The sequence below is a fragment of the Clarias gariepinus genome, chromosome 28 (assembly GCF_024256425.1).
Source record: "Clarias gariepinus isolate MV-2021 ecotype Netherlands chromosome 28, CGAR_prim_01v2, whole genome shotgun sequence".
Classification (NCBI taxonomy): Eukaryota; Metazoa; Chordata; class Actinopteri; order Siluriformes; family Clariidae; genus Clarias; species Clarias gariepinus.
The window spans coordinates 801,082-810,324 of NC_071127.1; positions in this window are offsets into that span (position 1 = coordinate 801,082).

Consider the following 9,243-nt stretch of genomic DNA (forward strand, 5'->3'; position numbering starts at 1 on the left):
CCTCTCTCTCTCTCCCTCTCTCCTTGTTCCTCTACCTATCTCTCTCTCACTATACATGTCACTCCTGAGCTGCCAGTGATCCAGACCTCCCCTCCCCTCTGGACCTGTCTAACTCATCCTGGAGTCCTGCTTCTGGTTGGAGATCTCGCACATGAATGCCCCGTGTGGTCTGCCTGAGATGCATGTGGTGACTGGGGACGGTTCCACTTTTCCATGAAGACGGTCCTGTCCTGTGACTTCAGTCGCTCAATAGTTCAGGACTGGAATTTCCTACAGTCTACCTGAGCCTCCAGTAACAAACTAGACTAAATTTTAACTTAAACACATCTCCTGTTATACTGAACTTCCAGTCTCACACAGTATGAGTGCAGATCAATCCCTGCTATCTGTTATCACCCAGATGAGGATGGGTTCCCTGTTGAGTCTGGTTCCTCTCAAGGTTTCTTCCTACTATTTTTTCAATTCAATTCAATTTTATTTATATAGCGCTTTTAACAATGGTCATTGTCTCAAAGCAGCTTCACAAAAATGAAAGAATTTTTTAGAAAAGAAAATATTTGGAAGTGTGTATGTGTGAGAAAAATGTGTCTAGATAATAATGAGATGAATGAATGATGAATGAAATGTCTCTGATGAGCAAGCCAAGGGTGACGGCGACAGTGGCAAAGAAAAACTCCCTGAGATGGTAATAGGAAGAAACCTTGAGAGGAACCAGACTCAACAGGGAACCCATCCTCATCTGGGTGATAACAGATAGAGATGATATAACACCATGTGTGTTGTGCAGCTGAAAGTACAATATAACAGAAATTCTTTAAATTAACATGAAGTCCAGTTCAGCACAAGGAGTCAGTAGGTGCAGAGGGCAGATGGGGTCTGGATCACTGGAAGCACAGGAGCAGATGTGTAGCTCCAACCATCATAAAGCAGAATCCAGCTGGAGCTGGCACAATCTCCAGATGCCTCGGGATGGGTAGAAAAGTACAGAACAGATGGAGAGAATTAGCGTAGTTGCCATTCAGGATAGGTGTACTGAAGTATGAAGTTATGGGATGAGTTACATGTATGCCAGATTACCATCTCAGGAAATTTTTTCTTGCCACTGTCGCCGTCATCCTCGCTTGCTCATCAGGGACAGTCTTATCATTTTGATTCATACATGTTAACATCTCATACTAACTTGAATTTAGACGAATGATGATGGTTGATGACAGCTGTTTTGAATCAGATAACATCAAACACATCCGTTCAACTTTCATTTTGGAACTATTTTTCAACCATGATGGGACGTGTCAGAGGGATCTCATTTCAATGGTCAGATGGCCAAATGTTTGCTGGGATTCAACCAGCAAAAATGTAAACAAACACAAATGTTGGGTAACAAAACAAAAGTGTTTTTACTCTGAAGCATTTTTATGACATGGTTTTTACATATTAATAAGTTATATTTCCATTGCCAAAATAACATTTAATTAGATAACATTGTATTGTCTTTGTACAAAGTGAAGCTCGGTGAAGTTCAGTGAAAATATTTATATCATATTGTGCTTCCACCCGGAGATCCCTACTGTACACAGCCAGTCTGGACTTCTGAAGGAGAACCATGACTCTGATGTGACCTTGTGATGTATAAAATTTAGTGAAACCTTGGATTGACAACCACAAGATAAGACCATATAGACCATAGATAAGAAGATAGACAAGATAAGACCATATAATAACCATAGATAAGAACAATTTCCTTAAAAATGTTTTTTAATAATTTTTGAATGAAACACAAATGTTCAATTAACTAATAGTTTAAAAAATCGAACCCTTGACATTAGAGCTTTACTCACTCCATGACTTTATTTTATCACACTGAACCACTCAAATAGTCTTTACGCTTTGTTTTCTAAATATCAAAGCCTTTTTTATTTATTTAAGAAGAATAAATAAAAATGAACAAAAATCAGTAAACAAACTTCAGAATTTTACAAACAAAATAAAAGTTAAAAAAATGTATTTAATTTGTAATGAAACAGATCAGACTACATCACCGCTCCACCACACTGTGCCTTGTAGGACAAACATTAAGCCATTCTTACATAACCAATCTGATAACAACCAGAACTCATAAAGCACACAGACGAACATGACGCACGTATACGAGCTGATAAAACTGATACACTGATTAAATGAAAGATTAAAGCGAAGCAGCACGTGTGAACCCCAACACCTGGCATTAGAACAGACTCTCATATTAAGCATGATGATGAAAACACATAATTCAAAGTTTAATCTGAAGTTTTAGCAGACAATACCAAAAAATACTGTTGGGTTAAACTGAGTATTAGCTTTATTTTAAACCTTTATGGAAACTAATTCTGATTAAAAGGCATTAATTAGCCTTATCAGCACTTTGTCATGCTCATAACAGTCTGTTTTTAGCTCAAGTATTTGCCTGAATTTTCTTTAAAATCAACCCATGTTTACGTTTTATTAATTTCTAATGAATTATCCCACTGTGAATAATCGACCAGCTGTACAGTTTTTGTAGTGACAAGGGCGGAGTCTCCCAGCTCGGTGGCAGGTAATGGGACTGCAGCCTCCTCCCTCGCCTTACAGAAGCCCCTTCCCAAGCCAACTTCACAGTGAGACACTTCCTGTTTCCTGCCATTCATGTGTGGGGAGGATTCCTTCTTACTTTGTGAGCTTGTGTTAACGGTGTGATGATAAGAAGTGGGACACTCCAAGTTTCTCTTTCCTGCACATGAAATAAAATGTCATTATGATGTAAGCTTGTAGAACCCTGGACGTTTTTATTTCCTTAATTTATTCGTCTTTAGTGAACATCATTTCTGAGGTTCATACAGGCTACTGTATATCAGGATTTTTTAAATAACATATGTTTCATCATCAATTAATGGAATAATGTTGAATCAGCAATGACTACATCATTTTGGCAAAACAATGAAATGAACATTAAATGCACATACAATAAATTGCAGCAAACACCATAAAATAACATGTACTGAATAGTTGATTTAGTAGTTCACAACAAAAAGTAGATTTCTTCCAATTTTGATGTTTACGGCTTACAGCTTATGACAACCCAAAATTCAGTATCTTAGAAAATTTGAATATGGAAAAAAAAGTAAAAGTAAAAAAAAGTTACAAATATTGGAGATTCATGGTGTCGCACCTCAATCAGCTAATTAACTCTAAACCCCTGCAGATGTTCCTGAGCCTTTAAATGGTCTCTCAGTCTGGTTCAGTAGGCTGGCTGTTTACAGAGTGCTGTATTTAAGAACATTAATGCAAAGTTGAATGAAAGGCAAAAATGTGGCAGAAAGAAAGTGCACAAGCAACAGGGATAAGTGCAGCCTTGAGAGGAATGTGAAACAAAGCCCATTCAAGAGTTAGGGAGAAATTCACAAGGAGTGGACAGCAGCTGGAGTCAGTGCTTAAAGAGCCACCACACACAGACGAATCCAGGACATGGGCTACACCTGTCACAGGCGTCTTACCTGGGTCAAAATGGACTCAGGACAAATGGACAAAATGTTGCTCAGTGGGCCCAAGTCCTCTTTTCAAATGTTTCTTTTGCACTTCATTTGGAAATCAAGGTCCCTGTGTCTGGAGGAAGAGAGGAGATGCACAGAATCCAAGTTGCTTGAGGTCGAGTGTAAGGTTTGCACAGTCAGTAGTGGTTTGGGGAATCCTGTCATCTGCTGGTGTTGGTCCACTTTGTTTTATCAGGTCAAAGGTCAGCGCAGCCGGCTACAAGGACGTATTAGAGAACTTCATGCCTCCCTCTGCTGACCAGCGTTATGGAGATTCTGATTTCATTTTCCAGCAGGACTTTGCACCTGCCCACACTGCCAAAAGTACTAATACCTGGTTTAATGACCATGGTGTCCCTGTGTTCGATTGGCCAGCTAACTCACCTGACCTGAACCCCATAAAGAATCTATAGGGTACTGTGATAAGGAGGATGTGAGACACCAGACCCAACATCACTGAAGAGCTGAAGGCTGCTATCAGAGGAACCTTCAGTGCCCGCAGTGCCTCCGCAGTGCCACAGACCGATCGCCTCCATACTACGCCGCATTACTGCAGTAATTCATGTAAAGGAGGCCCCGACCAAGTACTGTGTGCTGTACACATCCATACTATTCAGTTGTTCAACATGTTTGTATTAAAAACCTTTTTGTTTTATTGGTCTTAGGTAATAGTTTCATTTTCTGAGATACTGAATTTTGGGATTTCGTTAGCTGTAAGCCATAATCATTATGTAGTTTAGAAGTTGTTTAAACACCTTATAGATGTGATACTGCAGTGTATCACTGTGACTGTCACATTCATAAATCTGAGCAATCAGGAATATCATTTACTTATTTTCCATCTTTATGTTGTTTAATATCCTGATGTTTCATTTCTTTGCCTCTTGTTGTTTGGATCACTAGCACTCGCACCAAAAATTTCACTAGCACTAGCAACTTACAGCACACAGCATGCATGCTTAAATAATTCTTTTGATTGTGTAAAGCTGCTTTGGGACAATGGCAATTGTTAAAAGCACTACACAAATAAAATTGAATTGAATTGCTTTCAGTAAAGGTTTTGGGGTTGAATTTGCAACGTTGTTTTGGGGTCATTCATATAACATTATTCCAGTGTAATTCAATCACAATAATTTTAGATGCCAAGAACCATGTTGTCCAGATGTTCTTGAGTTAATGATGTAAAAACCTAATTACAATTACATGAGAATGTTAAACAGTGTCAGTGTTAATGTTTATATTAATCAGCTCCACTCGATTCAGCAGCATGGAAAAAAATATTATAAGTAAAAACACCAAGTAGAAACTTCCTTACCATAAACACTGGTTAAACAGGAACATGAAGAGGTAAGTCACCAATATAATTAAAGTAATTGCTTTGGAAACTGTCACCTGAAGTTATAAACACCTTGTTGTGTTTTTATAATATAAAAAGTGATTAAAACTATTTTAGTCACCAACAGTCTGGTTAAAAAACAAATAGAAAGTGCTTAAAAAATGTCTATCAGTGTAGCACATCTGGGTTTGGCCATACTATCAGTCAAAAGTTTGTACACCCCTTATTCTAACCCCATGCTCGTTCCTGATCTTTATTTCTCTCTACACTGTAAAACAATACTGAAGGTGTTTATTATCCCAAACACACAATAATCTCCTCTGAACAGTTGATATTGAGATGTTTATCTGCTCCTTCTGCTCTGTAAAGCTTCATAACGGCTCTAATCTGAGGTGCTGGTTGTTAATTGGTGATTTCTGAGGCTGGTGACTCTAAATGAACTTCTCCTTTGCAGCAGAGCTCAGTTTTGGTCTTGTTCTCCTGGGAAGGTCTTCATGAGACAGTTTCATCATCATGGAGCTTGATGGGTTTTACAAACACACTCCACACGATACTGTTCTTGTAGGAACTGATCCAGAACAGCTGACTTTCATGTCTTATAATAACAACTGACTGTTTGTTTACTTAATTACTCAATTCCAAACTTACTGAATAAGAAGGTGTGCCCAAACTTTTGACTGGTATTGTATCTGATTGATGCCTACATTGTTGTTGTTTCTCTCTCTCTCTCTCTCTCTCTCTCTCTCTCTCTCTGTGTGATACACATTTGTCTTGTACAATGGGCATCCCTGAGGACCTCCCTAAAAGAGGAACAGAAACTTATCTAAATGTGTGTGTGTTTGGGGTCAGGACCTTTTTAAACCAACCACAACTTATGACATCACTAAAAATAGATGCTGGATAAACGCCTCGCCTTATATTGACATGCACTGCAGAGTGAGTGAGTGTTTTTGTCTACGTGTGTGTATGTGTGTGCATGCATGTGTGTCCTGCCCTTTACCACGTGTGCATTGTCTGTAGATGATGAGCCAGAGAAGCAGGACCAGCAGTAAGCAGCTCAGAACAACAATGACACACACACTGATCCACACAGCAACATTCCAGCACTGAACTGGAGGAACTGTACTCATCACCATCCCAGCCTCTGCAATAATAATAATAATAAAATTAGTCTTGTTTAAATAATGTATTTAAGATCACTTATATACACTCATCTAAAGGATTATTAGGAACACCTGTTCAATTTCTCATTAATGCAATTATCTAATCAACCAATCACATGGCAGTTGCTTCAATGCATTTAGGGGTGTGGTCCTGGTCAAGACAATCTCCTGAACTCCAAACTGAATGTCAGAATGGGAAAGAAAGGTGATTTAAGCAATTTTGAGCGTGGCATGGTTGTTGGTGTCAGACGAGTTGCCGACTGATTCAAGCTGATAGAAGAGCAACTTTGACTGAAATAACCACTCGTTACAACCGAGGTATGCAGCAAAGCATTTGTGAAGCCACAACACACACAACCTTGAGACGGATGGGCTACAACAGCAGAAGACCCCACCGGGTACCAAAGAGGCTACAATTTGAGTTCACCAAAATTGGACAGTTGAAGACTAGAAAAATGTAGCCTGGTCTGATGAGTCTCGATTTCAGTTCAAATGGTAGAGTCAGAATTTAGCGTAAACAGAATGAGAACATGGATCCATCATGCCTTGTTACCACTGTGCAGGCTGCTGGTGGTGGTGTAATGGTGTGGGGGATGTTTTCTTGGCACACTTTAGGCCCCTTAGTGCCAATTGGGCGTCGTTTAAATGCCACGGGCTACCTGAGCATTGTTTCTGACCATGTCCATCCCTTTATGACCATCATGTACCATCCTCTGATGGCTACTTCCAGCAGGATAATGCACCATGTCACAAAGCTCAAATCATTTCAAATTGGTTTCTTGAACATGACAATGAGGTCACTGTACTAAAATGGCCCCCACAGTCACCAGATCTCAACCCAATAGAGCATCTTTGGGATGTGGTGGAACGGGAGCTTCGTGCCCTGGATGTGCATCCCACAAATCTCCATCAACTGCAAGATGCTATCCTATCAGTATGGGCCAACATTTCTAAAGGATGCTTTCAGCACCTTGTTGAATCAATGCCACGTAGAATTAAGGCAGTTCTGAAGGCGAAAGGGGGTCAAACACCATATTAGTATGGTGTTCCTAATTATCCTTTAGGTAAGTGTATGTGACTATGATCTGTTGTTGCACTTTCCTTGTGAGCATTGGTAAATCTGCAGACAGCCTGTCTTTCTGTGTATTTATCTATGTCTGTATCTTCCTGAATAAATGCCATCCTGTCTGTAAGCAAATGGATCAGCAGTGTTCACCACATTGAAGAATTTGTGTGGAACTAAAACCTCAACAGAGCCCGGCACTTCTCATCACCCTGAGAACACCATACCCAGAAGCATGGTGTTGGCAGCATCACAACCATAGTTCCCCTGTCCACTTTGTAGTGCCCCTCTTGACCACCGTGTATATTTCTTTTCCAAAGTGGTGTCTTTTTCTTTCCCAATAGTAATAACAGATTTTGTATGTAATGGATTTAAGTTTAACATTTTTTTTTTTTATTTGCTGAAAACATATCAGTATCATGTCAGTGGCAGAAACAGTACCTAAAACCTAAAATTCTTTCTTTTTTCAAATTTTTAAAGTTAATACCTTTTTTTCGTGGTGGTGGTGGGGGGGGGGTGATACTGGGCTGGGTGAATACTGGTAAGTTTACTTTGATTTCCAACATAAAAAATGACAATAATGATTTTAAAAAATAATATAAGTAAAAGAAGTCTTGTAAAGTGTCATGAAAGTGTTTTGAATTTGCAAAAAGTGCCCTATGAAGGGTTTTTCTTATTCATATTCTTCTTATTAGTAATAATAGTAGTAGAAGTTTAAATGTCCAAACCCTGAAGGATTCTTTTCCTGGACTTTTTGATAACTCCTTGGTCTTTTTCGATGCTGTGTGTTTCAGTCTGTTCCTCAGCAAATTCTGGGTTTTTTTCCAGGACCATGTGCTGACCATGTGACATTTTAATCACACACAGCTTAATTCTATTCAACTCTTTCAAAATCATTATTCTCTCTTTCTCTCTCTCTCTCTCTCTGACCACATATGAATTATTGTTCTATCTGGTAATATTTCTCTCTTGCTGTATGTCATTACTCATTTCATTTGCATTATATCTCTAAACTTTTGATCTTCCAAATGTTCTATAGATTGTTTTGGTGTTTTTCTAAACTTAATTAAGAAGAAGTGTATGTGTGTGTTTTCGTTTCTACGCTGAACCTCACCATCCTGTACTGTTTTATTTAATTGAGACAGCAGCTGTATGAGGATCAGACGTTACTCACCAGTGACGGCTTTCTGTATCATGCAGACCTTCAGCAGAGAATCCCGGACATATCCAGGAGGACACTGCTGTTTATCCATCACCCGTGAACACTGCTAATGCTAATGCTAATGCTCCAAAAGAAAGGTGTTCACTCAGGTACAGACTAAAACTGTACATCACGAACAAAAGCAGACACAGAAAAGGACGTAGACGGAGGAAAGAGAGAGAGTGACAAGAGAACGTTTCACTTCTGCTTTTAGGAAGGTAGGAACATATGAATCACCGAGGTGGTCCCTGGAGGGAGAGATGGAGAGACAGAGAGAGAGAGAGAGAGAGGGGGGTGATGGAGTGAACGTGTGAACAGGAAGGACATAACAGTTACGGGGAATAAATAGAAGTATAATTTTATAAACTCCATACTCCATCCATTTATCACAACCTGTACACTTTACGACCTGTGCTTCATCAATGCTCTGACTCATCAGCATGACTGCAGCAGGATTCAGATAATAAATAACCGCAGTGTGAGGGGTTTAATCCCATCAAATTCACTTCAGTTTTATTTACAGTGGTGTACAGTTTCTGGTTTTGGTCTCCATTTTAAAGCGTAAAAATGATTTGGGATCATTTCAGCAGAGCAGCCTCTGGACCTTCTGCACTTTGTTGTATGTTTCCCATCTCTAATCAACTTTTGAATCAAAGTACGCTGTTGTTCTGAACGATGTCTGGACGACCCATTTTACTCTGATTTTCAGAGAGAAATGCACAGGACAACCTTTACTGCATTTATCCTTAAATAAGGGGAACTTGTTTGACGGCTGTTTTTTCTGAATAATTTTACCTCTCTAATTGAACTCCACACTGCTATTATTTTGAACAGACTAATATTTGTTTTTCTTCACTTACATTAAACTAATAATACATTTGTCACATTTCTCTTCATGTTGAGATTCAGAATAGAACCTGCAGGGAGTCCAATGC